This window comes from Aquila chrysaetos, chromosome 3 (genome assembly GCF_900496995.4).
Source record: "Aquila chrysaetos chrysaetos chromosome 3, bAquChr1.4, whole genome shotgun sequence".
Taxonomy (NCBI): Eukaryota; Metazoa; Chordata; class Aves; order Accipitriformes; family Accipitridae; genus Aquila; species Aquila chrysaetos.
Genome location: NC_044006.1, coordinates 2,265,023 through 2,277,987, shown reverse-complemented (window position 1 = coordinate 2,277,987; position 12,965 = coordinate 2,265,023). Strand labels below are relative to the sequence as shown.

At 47.0% G+C, this 12,965-nt stretch overlaps 1 long non-coding RNA gene across 1 annotated transcript; it reads right to left on the bottom strand.

Annotated features, from left to right (window-relative positions):
• Positions 1-1,698: 1,698 nt before the first annotated feature.
• On the bottom strand, positions 1,699-4,827 carry LOC115339710. The gene is made up of 3 exons (XR_003922809.1): positions 4,745-4,827; positions 4,107-4,284; positions 1,699-1,870 (listed from the first exon to the last, which is right to left on the bottom strand). It is a non-coding gene; the product is annotated as an uncharacterized LOC115339710 (long non-coding RNA).
• Between the last annotated feature and the right edge of the window lie 8,138 nt (positions 4,828-12,965).

Below are 12,965 nucleotides of genomic sequence, written 5' to 3'. Positions count from 1 at the left end.
GCCTGAAGAAAGGAAAAAAAAATGCTTCTGCACTAGTTCTAAGTATCTAATCCTTTCCCTGCCCACTAGGGTTTTTTTTAACCCATGCTTTCTTGTATCACGCGACAGAAATCCAGAAACATGAGAGTAAAGGTTGGGAGAAGCATGGCTTATTGAGAATATATATTCCTGCATAGTAGACAAGATACAACATCATGCAACCACAGGGTTGTGTCTGGGTAGTGCAACATCTCAGAGAGATCAAGAAAGAAGCAAAGAGTAATAAAAGGGTCTCAGAAAACGCAAGAGCGTTCTTCCTCTCTCCTCCATGGACAATTTCAGACCCATGCTTTCCACCGGCTCAGCCTGCAATGAGCCGGGACGGTGGTTGGGTGCAAGGATGTGCTGCGGAGCTTGAGATAGCTGCCTCGTTTGCAGACACTGAAGCTAATGATGCAAACGATTCCATGCAGCGCTTACATCTTTAATTGCTTCTTTTCCTCTTTCCGGGGAAGGCAAGTTGTCCTAGTTACTACAAGCAATATTTTCTTCCTCCTCCCTGCCAAATAACAAGTCCCCTCTTGGCAAGTGCTCCCAGGGTTACCTAATGCTCATCGCACCGGTGCTAAGGGGAAGGGAACAGGTTCATTTATCACTAATTACACTGATTAACTTCCCCGGCCGCTGAGTTCAAGAGCCCTGGAGCGCCTCAGGTTACAAATGATCACAGAAGGAAAAAGCTCCGCTGAATTAAGCTACAGACCCACCAGTCCCCTTTGCATGTCAAATACACGTGGCTGCTCTTTTGCTGCCTTGTGAAAATCCCCTGTAAAATGCAAGTTAGGAAATCCCTCAGCACCCAGGGGAGAGCGCGGCAGGGCGCTGCTTAGGGTTACATTACAAAACTACTTGGGATATTTGTGATCTCCCCTTGCAAAGGCAACATCTCAGAAAACCAGAATGTTTGTCTGGTTCCTCCCAGATGTAAAATCATACCAAACTTAACAGCATCAGAGACATATTTTTATTAAATATCTATATTTTTCAAGGAAAGGAATTATAGCGAAACCTCTTTTGTTTGCACCCAACTCTTCAAAATCGACACAACCTCTCCAGAAAGGGCTGCCACTCCCTTTTCTTATTTTTTCCCCATTTGGTAGAACATTTTCTTTCTGTTGCTGTTGCTTGTAGCAGTAGATTTATATATCTGGCTGAGGCTGCTTAAAATAGTGTGACAAGATACCAAGGTACTAGGGATGGAAAACTCTGCTCTTGCACAGCCAGTGTTTCTGTTGTTGGAAGCCTTAAATCCCACCTCTCTGGTAGGATGAGAGAGATGCTTCTAAACCAATTTCTAAAATACCAGGCATCAAGCTGACACTATTTTAAGGCTGAAAAAAGCCAATTTAATCAAACCTCTGCTATTTTCCCTTTTCTCTGTTCCACAATTTATGACAGAAGAGGGAGATTGTCTTGGGAACAATGTTTTCAAAACTCTAAAAATAATATAAAACTGCTCTGCCACATTCTGGGCTGTTACAGCCCCAGCCCCAAAATGCACTAGCCATGTTTGCTGAAGGGGTTGCAGTAGTCGTGGTGGGACTCCCACCCAAAGGTACCAACCCAGTGACAGGTCACTGCTTCCCAGGAGGCAGCGACTGCCTTCCCACCTCCCGCATGGCATTAGAGGAGGCAGAGGAAAAATTGCCTCACCTTTCAGATTTCAACCTCAGAAATCTCCCAGAAGCACACGTGGAGTCATGCTGAAGTATTTATCATCCTGTGCCGTAGACTCCCAGTCCATCACCACCGTACTTCTGTTTGCACGGAACATTGCAAAATCAGGTTTCTCCCTTCGTGTTTAGTTAGCCGTGGCACACTGTTCGTATATCTGCAGAGACAGAAGGTAACTGGAAGCTAGATACAGGGTGGGTATAAAGCAGAAAATAAATTGTGAGCAGCAAATAATTATTTAATAGCCGGTTTCATTGCTGACAAGGAGAAAACACAATGGGGCTCCTGATGCGATAACCAGGATCTTTGTTGTACCTCATGTGGACACCAATGAGGTCGGGAGCAAAACAGCCACCGGTTTGAAAGAGCTGGGATTTGTCACGATAACCATATGGAAGAGAAACCAATTAATTCTGACTAGATGTAATGTCACAGCCCCCTGGCAAAGCAGCAGCCTTCAAAACAGCCCGGGGAGGCAAGCCTAGCACCTTCTGGCAGCAGTCCATCAATATCCAGGTCAGAGCGCTCCTTTCCCTCCCGACAATTTATTTTTAAAGCACTTTTTGCTGTACTGATGTTGGGCCGTGAAAGCAACGATGGGAGAGCGGTGTCGGAGGGTGCAGAGCCACAGCACGTGTCGCGGGCTGTCGCTGTGCAGCTGTTTGCAGCGGCTGGATGCTGCGTGGTCCGGTGTGTTCGGAAACGTCAGCGGGGAAACACACGACCTCGTGCGTGGCTATGCATAAATTCCTCCTGACCTTTGCAGCTTTCGGGACTGGGATTTGTCTCTGAGATGGTAGAAGGGGTGGGTGTAGGGCCACTCGACCAGATTTTGCAAAGCAGGAAAGGTAACGCCATCATCCTCAGGTCTGGGTGCACGGCCAGGAGCCCAGCTGAGCTTTACCCTCCCAAAGACAAGCTGTAATCTCAGGACGGTGGCAAGCATCCCTGAAAACCAGGGGTGAGCACCGGGGAATTTCTACAAGGAAAGAGTGCGGCGATTCACGACGATTTACCTTGTTCTCATGCACTCATCCAAATAGCAAGCTCACAAAGAAAAGTTTGCTTTGAAATAGGCTTTTCGGAAAACAAGGAGCCAGATTTTGGGGGTTGGGTTGAGGTAGGGACTACATGCTTCCTGAGCGGGGGGGGGGGGGGGGGGGGGGGTGGATTAAAAAATAATAAAAAAAAAATCACCAGGACCCACCATCACTCTGTGGCAGCAATGCAGCTGCTGTGATTTACGATAGTTGGCACCCACAGTCAGCCAGGGTCATCTTTGTCCCCAGAATTGTCCAGCGACTGTGTGACCACACAGGGTATCTGTACAAGGGAGGTTACTACGAGAGCTCCCACGGGACAGTCGTGTATTGTTCTCCTGTGAATAACCACAGCACTTCTGTGTAGCAAAGCAAACACAAGCCTATTTTAATGGTCCTTGAAATTGGATGTGTGAAATGAGGTTCACGAAATCGGAGGCCTACTGAATTTGTGATCTGTGAATGAGTCTTCACATTCCTCCCAGGAAGATGAATTGGAATCACTGTTTTGCCAGTGAAGCCGTATCAGCTGGGAGTCTGGTTGAGAAAAATGTGCTTTCTGCTCCTTGCTGAGCCAAAATTCCTACAGATTTCTTGCCCGGTTAGATGAGGACCATGTTCAGCTCGGTGACAGTGAAGTAAAGTGACAATCCAGGAATATATTTTTCTATACACAGTATCATCCATATGTATGATTGATTACTCACAGGCACACATGAATAAGGGAAGGAACCCAAATGCATCACTGTACTTAAATAAAATGTTTGTTGAGGGGAGAAAAAAAAATCTTGCAGACAGACTGGAAACCTCCCATGAAGACCTGATTCAGGGAGAGCCTGAGCTATTTTCGTGGTTCTGGGGGTGAAGATGCTCAGAACCTTCCTCGGATGCTCAGCAGCCAGCAGGATTGTGCCCAAATCCTGCTCTGAAAATACCAGCAGCTCAACCAAGAGCTGTGGGAATGATTTACATTGCATTAAGAGGGGCTGAGGTCATGCGAGAGTCTTTCATCAGGAGCAAACAGCAGTCTGGAAGGTGGGGAGTGCTGGATCCAGCCCACCCCATGCCCATCCTTCACCTTAATGCCGAGCCGCCACAGCTGGGGCTGCCGCTCGCCCCCAAAGTCGCCATGTATCACTTTTTATATTTCTCCTGTCATGTTTATTTTTGAGCAGCTGCTATATATGGCTTTTCATTACGATCCTGCAGGAAGCAGCCATTCACAGGCTGCGATACCCACACAACTAATACCAACACCTAATTCCTCCCCCCCCCCTTTTTTTTTTTTTCTTTTAAAGAAATGACTGGTGAGGTTTACACTGCTAAACTCAAGAAAGTGTAATCCAGACTTACCAGAAATTACTTTTGAGTGGGTTTAGCTGCATCCCCAGGTACAGCCGGGCTCAGGATCACCAATATACTTGCAGGTTTTACTCTACACCATCAGCCTGCCCAGGCTCTGTGTGCTCAGCACTGCACAAAGGGAGGGGAAGGCGGACGCTGTACTGAGCTCCTTTTCAAATGGCAAAACCTGGGTCAGCACAGACAAAAGGAGGAAGAAAAATAAGACGATATTAATCAGCTCAGAGCAGACAGGTCATCTCACCATCTGCCCCTCTACTTTTATTAATTTTAGAGGTGAAGCTGGGTCTAACGCTACCATTTCTCCTTTCAGTTTCTGATACTATTTGCCACCCTCCAGCTTTGTTTCCCACTGATCTAACTCACCACTGTCCCTACGGAGCAGAAAAAAGCACCACCAGCTCCTACATGGACCAAGTTTCCCTTTAGAGACCACCTCCGTTACTAGACCCTGATGCAAGCATAACGCGACTTGATCCTCCTAGTTAAAGGTGTGAAGTTAATTGGCATGAATTTACTCCTTGGACTTTATACCGCAGCAAATGTCAGCGCTTGTAAGCCGCCTTCTGCAGTCCCTGCTCAGGCACCAAAACAGATGAACCCCCGGCACATCTTTAATTAACACCTACCTGCAGAGAGCTACAGGGGCAGAACGTACCACCAGCAACACCACGGAGAAATACAATACTTCGCATTGATCTCTGGGTCGTAGCTGAAACCAAGAAGAGAGTATTTTAACACCAAGGAGGGAGATTTTTTTAATGCTGAATTAATTCTCCAAGAAGAACAATAAACCTAATGAAAGCTTTAGGTCTCCTCAGCCGCCACAAATGCATATTGCAACAGTTTGCTCCTGGATTATGACTGACTTTTATTAGTAGTTTCAGGACTTTAATATTGTTCCTGGTTAAGATGCAGAGATAATATTTCAGAGCAAGATGAGCTCAGCACAGCTTCTGCAACATGCAGCATGAATTTTCAGATCCAGACATTTAGGCCATGCAAACTGATACTTTTTCACATCTGTGTAAGGATAATTATTAGTACCTCACCAGTGTGCCACGCACTTCTCAGAGCTGGCCCTCCTGCCTGGCCCTCCCAAGTCCCTTCTCAGGTCTCACCCCCGGGGCAATTACTGATACCATTAAGTAGCACGTGGCATTTCACCCCAGCTTTCCTTCACCTTCTCCTCCCCAGCCGTCTTCAGACACGGTGTGTTGGCACTGCCTGACAAGCCGACAGCAGCAGCATTAAAGTGTCGTCTTGTTGACACGGAGGTGCATGTCACAACTTTTTGTCAAGAGCAGCGAACAAACAATTCACGCCGGGTCCCACGCAGCCCCGTGAGGACCTTGCAAGGCTACAACTCCAGCACGAGCCCCGGTGCATGGGTGAAACCCAGCCAGGGGCACCCAAGGGACGAGGTGGGACCTGGCCCAAGCATGATGCTGCTGGGATGAGGCTTCCACAGGTAAACGCAGCCACCCTGCAGCACGGAGCTGGAGGAACTGGGGGTCTCCTGGGGGAAACGGCAGCAATGCAAAGCTCTGCTGGAGTTGGGCAGGACCTGCATCTTGCATGCTTTTATATGATTTTTACCTACTTTTTCACAAGCCGTTAAACTAGCAAACAAAAACCTTAATGGAAAATAAGTGAATAATAATCAGGTTTTGGAGAGACAAAGATGTATATCTAAAAAAAAAAAAAAAAGTTTAAAATGACCAGCTGACCCAATTGTCTTTTCTTGGTTTATGATCCAGAGGATTTTACCAAGACCCAAGGAACCAGCTCAACTTGAGAAGTAGTACAGTTAGGAGCCCCTAATCTCAGAGAGGCAGATTTGACAGATCAGCTAGAATTAACATCAGTGCTGGACTACTGTTTTACACTGAATTACACTCTAAGGGCACTTCTACCAAATAGCTTCCCTATGGCCCAGCGATCCTCCTTCAGGAGCTGGGCTCCAATGTGGGTCCCTGCTCAGCAGCAGTGGCTTTCCTTGCCCTGCTGCCATCTCTCCAGGTGTTGCTCCTGGGACAACATGTGTTTCTCCCAGGAAATATTACTTCTGAGCAGCAGAATAGAAACCAGTTGGCATACGAGTAATTTGTGAACATATAGAAAGAGACCAAATCCACAACAGTTTTTTATCATTTGCCCAAGCAGAGACATAGCTCCTTAATGAATCCCCTGCGGCACCACAGCTCCGAGCTTGTTGTACGAGCCAAAACCCAAGGCGGCACGTCCATGGGATGCTATGCCTGAACTCAGGTCCATGGCAAGGAGATGAGTCCAATTACAGCACTCTTCAGATCTGAACTAGCGCCTGAGCAGAGTTTCTCTGCATGACATGCATTAGTTCAAGCAGAGCTAGCTCAGAGCTCCCTAACACAGCAACTCACACCCACCCCAGTTCCTGAGGACTTGGAAATAAATTTAATTTCCTTTAAGCAACCCCTTGCAACTGCCCAGGGCAGCTCCTTAGGGAGCAGAGACTGGGGACAGGAGCGCTGCAGTGAATCGCCCTTGATCGCTCATCCCCAGCCCTTCTGCCGCAGGAGATGGCCTCACTGCCCAGTGAAGCCACCTACAGCTTTTAAAAATCAGCGAGTGACTGGGTTGTAATGACAGGTAATTAGCAGGAGCCTGAAGTGCCCCAGCAAGCTCTGATCACTCTCCAAAATGGTGCATCTCAGGGGGTTCACTATTTGATACCAGCAGAACAAAGAGCTGATTGCAAAGTGTGGGATTTTTTTTTTTTTTTTTTTTTTTTTTAAAGCACATGAGACAAAATACAGCCATCTAGCAGCTGGAAATTGCCCTGCTCTCCACACAGAGGAGGGCATTCAGTAGCACAAACATCGCTGCCTGTGGGGCATTTTGGCTGCAGCAGCAAGGGGCAATAGCAGGGAACCCCTCAGGACCCTGGTGCAGGGTCCCAGCGTATCGTCTGCTTCCAGAAGAGGGATGACAGGAGTCCAAAACAGGCTATATTTTCACTAAGAAGAAAAAGTTGTGCCAGAAATGTTGAGTAACTCTTCATCTGCAGAAAAAGAGCCAAACTCACTCTGGAATAATTCACAGGATGAGCTGAAAAAAGCCCAGGTATTTTTACCCATTTAATGTTTAGACATTTCAACTACTTTCCAAAAGGAAGGATGCATTAAGGGCACATGGGCAAGGCCAAGAAGGTGATAAGTCTTTAAAGACACCTGGTTGAGGAGATGCTCCTCTGTGCCGGCAGGATTCCATCCTCCTGTCAGGCTGGGAACATCTGCTCCCATCACCTTCGGACACAGGGCAGGGACGGGCTGTGCTGTTCGTCAGGCTCAATTTACCACCTGCGATAACACATTCGCATCCCATTGCCATTTACGTAGGAATTTCAGGAGGAGACGACAGAGGAATCGTCAATTCACAAAGAAAAGCATTAATTCGCTCACTCCAAATCCCCACGGTGGTGCAGGCTCCAGTGACCCAGACACTGCATTTACACTTTTGCTTCTGTGTCTTACTTTTCTCCTCTCTAAAGTCACCACCAGCTCCCCCCGTGCTCAGATTCCCAAGATAATTAAAAGCAGCATTAGGAACGGGGATGGGTGATGCGTGCAAGTCCAAGGCTTAGCAAAATTTCTCTTCTCAGGGCTGACATTTCCAGCCAAGGAGGGAGGAAAAGCCTGCATGAAAGAGGTGTGAAGTCAAAGCAATAATCAAATTTAGGTATAATGAGAGAAGCTGGAGAGGTTTTCAATGTTCAGAACAAGATTAGCAGCTCTGGGCACAGGAGGAACACAGCATTTCCCCTGCTTTAACAAGTCTGCGGTGCAAATCGCACCTCAAATCCTTCTCTCCAGTTCTGGGGCCCATTCAGCCACCGACATGGTGCTGAATTTTTAAATGAATTTTTAAAGCAAAGCGCAGGCTGGTAGGAGAAATGGTTTGCAAATAAAATCACAGAGGACAGCTTGGAAGCACCAGCCAGTGCAAAGTAGCAGAGCCTGGGTCCCGGGGTGCAGTGCAGCCACCTGACACATGCCTGAAGCTCCGAGAAATTAAGGGCTTTGCCACTTGTTCCCCCCCCGACAGGAGACAAAGAAGGTGCTTTACAGAATCCCTGACTCCTTCAGGCTTCATCAGCATGCAGGAGAGCACAAAGATGAAGGGTTACAACATCACCTGCTGCTGTTTCCGTGTCCTGCCCCAAATGTCTCCAAAATTTGACACTACTGAGTCAGTCCTTGCAGGATTTCAGCGCTGAGGAGCACGAAGGGACATGGAGGTGCTTGCAGAGACCAGAGATGCAATTGCTGCCTCAGGTGCATTTCACTGCCCTTCAAGTGAATGCCTCTAAAATCATTAAAATCAAGCCCTTTGACAGCATCAAGCCAACATCGGAGCCTGAAAAAGGTTGGAAATATCATTTCTAATATTTCTATCCCAGTGTCCCGTTTTGTGGTGGCATTGCAGGGGGTTATCCCATTACTCAGCAGCCGCAGCAGGGCTTGGCAATCAGCTTCTGATGGATTTTTAGCACTGCACAAATATAAGGCAGTTTTACTCAGTCCACAATGAAGGAGATTTCAGCTAAGTCAGATAACCTCTTTGCTCTGAAGCCAGCCAGGCCGTAACCGCTGCCAGGTTCCCACGCCAAAGTCACCTGGCTGTCAAACTGCTGTCATTTCAACATGAAGCGGAGCTGATGGTGTCACTTAACAGCCTGAGCTGGGCTCTGGGGGGAGAAGGCAGCCGTGCCCCAAGGCACAGCTCCTGCAGCGAGGGTGGACCACAGCAGGACCAGCCCCAGACCTGCCAGCATCCCCCTCCTCCCGCAAACAGGAGCTCAGCAAATTGCAAATCCTTCCTTTTCTCTCCATGAAAAGGAGCAATTCAACCTTCCAGTTTCCCTCGGATTCAGCCCTGCCTCCAAGGATGATGGGGACATGGCAGGAAGACAAGTGATTAATAAGCCTGCCCTGAGTGGGATGGGGACAACAAGGATCCAGCTGTGTTGGCTGTCCATCACACCCAGCAACAGCATGTTTACAGCCCAGCAGACAGGGAGCAGAAGGAGAGCTGATGCCAGGGAATCTCGGCAGGTTGCTGAGGTCCCGGGCAGCCAAGCAGGCGTTATGCCATTTAAACGAGGCCAGGGATTGCTTCCCCAAACCTTTTGTCTCCTTCCTCTGCCACCAAATTATTTCTTTTCTAGATGACTTTCATGCATGGAGAGCTCCCTTCCAGCAAGTGAGACACTGCATATAGACAGGTTGGTTTGATCCTCAGGACATCCTGCTATCTCCTCCATCCCTTATCTTGCCAACAAACAGGAGATAACGCACACAATAGGGGCTTGAAAGCTTAAAAAGAAACATCAAAAGAAGTGAGAAGTCATTTACTTAAAATTCCATCCACTCCAACAGCTCACACAGTGGCAGAGCCAAGGTGCAGGTGATCTTCCCAAAAATATTATTCCCACCTGGATCCCCTTCTTTAACATGCCTGCTCCTTCCTCTGCCCTCCATCCGTGTCTGGTGGGCTAGAAAAAGATATTTGGAGAAGGGGAAAAAACACAAAGAACATAGCTCAGCTGTTGGTCTTAAGGTATAAGGAACAATACATAAGTTACTTTACATCATACTTTTCTTCCACGCCATTGCTGCAAGGTAACCCCTGCAGTGATAAATGTCCACTCAGAAGAGAAAAGCATCCATTCATTGCTGAGCCCTGAAAGTTCTCTTACCAAGAACAAAATAAAGGGCAAAGGTTTATAGCCTTGGAAGGATGATGGGCAACACCTCATCCTCCATCATTTTGTACCAGGGAAGGATCTGCTGGGCATGGTAGTTTTTGTTTGTTTAAATAAATGACAATAAGGACAGGAAGCAGTAATGAAAACTTGCCCTGTTAAAACTGGGCAATCCCAAACACTGTAAGTTTTAAAAGTGACTTCAAAATACTGGAAGGTTAAATTTTTTTTTTTTATTTTATATACAAGATTCTTCTGTGTGAAAATAATTGGGAGCCATATAATTGCATTTCCAAGCACTAAATTCAGACCAGCCACAAAGACCACAAGCACAGAGACATAATGAGCAGGCAGGAGAAGAAACAAAGACAACAGGCATTTTTAAGGAGATGGAAATTGAAGGCTGGGTTTTCCAGCCATTGTAGAAAGTTTCATAAATTATCATCTGCCAACTCTTTCCCTCCACTTGCGTGGCCATCACTGAAGACACTCACAGATAAGAAAATGTCCATCCAGCTGAAAACTGGGGCTAGAAGTAGAAAAAGTTGCACATCTGAACTAAAGGACAACATAATTAAATGAGCTGCCTTACAACAGAAAGGTATGATGGATGAAAGGAATGGCTGTAGCCAATAAATAGATGAGTACATGAACTATTCATGCTACAAAGATTTCTGACAAAACCCCTACTAACCCAAAGGCAACATTTTGTCCGGCAGAGCTGGTAGTAACCATGTGCTGTAATTTGGTCACTGACAGCAAATGAAGATTAGCTTGGAGCTTGTTTGGTCCACTATATCTTTTTTTCATGCAGAAAATGTAATTACATCTGCTCTTCGGAAAAAAATCGCTGCTTTGAGTGGTTCAAGGCAAAGATTTTATTCCCATACCCACTTGTAGTCAGTCACCAAGAGAAATATTTTCTCAGAAGATCTCTTAAAAAATTTGGAGTTATTTTTAACATAATTTTGTTATTTTGTTCCAAATGATAAGGGCGTTCAGTTTGGCTCTGTTAGCTTTAAAAAAAGTGTTTCTTCCTGCTCCTTCAGAGAGGAACAAAATGCTTTATTGCAGAAAAATGAAGGGAAGAAGTTTCCTTCCCCCTGAGCTGCACAATACCAAGAGGCAGCAAAAACCATCCCATTTTCAGTTTTTGTAGTTTAAGGGAAAAACTCTGAGGACCAGAGCTGTGGGAAAGAGAGAGCAGGCTGGGGTATTTCCCCAAGCTCTGCTGAGCCACCAGGTACAAACCAAATCACCCCTTGGGACCAGAGCTGCTGCTGGCCGTGGGGCAGGGATGCTCCCCCCGGGAAGCTGCCTGTATCGGCCATGAGACTCCCAAGGTCTGCCTCTGCAGCTGCCCACATCCAGAAAGCTCCACCTTAAAAGTCTTCAGTTTGGGATTTTGCTTCTCTATCTGCCTGTTGTCACTGGGCAGCTGGTGCACGTCTGCACCCGTGTGCTGGGCACAAAGTTTCTCCGCATTTCCAGCCTAAACGGCAAGCTATTTCCATTTGTTCTTCTGCAAATACGCCTTTTTTGTACCTTATTTGCTCTTCCTCTCCCTGGCATGCATTGGTATGCCTAGAGTGACAAGGCCGAGAACATTTCATCGCTTAAATTATGCCATTCCTCCATATTTTCTTCTTCCCAGATTGTCGCATGGATTTGCTGCTGGCTCAACACTCAGAGCCTTGACACCACAAAGTCGACAGTTTTCCTACTGATCCCCCCAGGCTTTGGATAAAGCCCGTAAAGAAGAAAATACAGTAAAGAAATTCCAAACAGAGGCCCTAGAAAAGCTAATAAAATGCCTCATGCCTGTGTTTGCTGCAGGGAAGGATCAGCTTCCCTGTTTAGTGATGCTTATTAAGTCATTACAAACAATTAAAGCAGCAGAGGGGAGGAAGATGGAGCTATCATTTCCAGCTCCCCAGCCTGCCTCTCTGCCCCCGGCATGAATTTCATAAAGCACAAATCTCCCAGCAGAAATCCCTCAGCAATTGATTTCCTACTCATGAAATACAGCAGGCAGACGTCCTGGCTTTCCTGGCGAGAAAGGGAGATGAAAGGAAAAATTTGCCTCGATGTTTTTTTCCAAGCCGCACGGCTGCGATGTCCAATCTCCCCCTGCCAGGAGGTTCCTGCAGGAACATGTTTCCATGGAGCAACAACCCTCTGCAGATGGACGGAGAGCATCGTGTGAGCATAAGCAACCCCCCCTAGAGAGCAGATCCCCACTCAGGCTCTGTCTTTGCTTACGAGCAGATCCCAGAAGAAAATGCGCAGTGACTGCATTTCCCCAGAATGGGTCATTTTCAGCCCATTTTTCTCTTTAGCTAGTCTGCCTTCCACAAAAGCAGCGTGCCTGGGATTGCTTGGGAGCGGAGAAAATAGCTCCATCACGGGTAGGAAACAGCAAAACACCTAACAGCCAAGACAATACAAACCCACTTATCAGCCCATCCCAGCATCTCCTGGACTCACTTGAATGCTCAAGAGAGTTAAAAAAGCAAACCTGTTTTCTAAGAACCGGCTGTACAATCGAAATATAAATGACAGGCGCAATCAGCCGCAACACAAGCGCCTCTCGGCAGGCGAAGGAGCAGGCACGGCGGCAGAGATCCCAGCTGGCGGAGATCGAAGATGCTCCATTACTGACAACGATGCCAGCTCATTTGATGCTCGCTCGCTATTCGGGTCACTTTTGTTGCTTTTACGTTAACGACGCATCTCGCACACCGCAATTGTTTTCTCCCTCCCCGTGGCTACATGAAAAAGATCTGCCGATCACCCATCTTTCTCACCACTTTCTGCCCAATATCATTTTTCCCTTATATAATAGGCAAAACAGAGCTTGTTTTCATGCTGGAAACAAGTCCATATACTCGACCGATTTCAATACAGACAATAAAACTACAAAACCTCTGTTATTCAGGTGCCCCAGGGCAGCAAGGAAGGGAAAAACTGAGAGCAGAGGTGGGAACACCAGCCACAGGTAACAGCATCATATTCTGCCTCTCTCATGGATGTTTTTCCTTCCAACCCAGAAAATCCACTGTCCTTTGTAGGGCTGTAGAAGGATCCTGTCTCCCCCACACAAC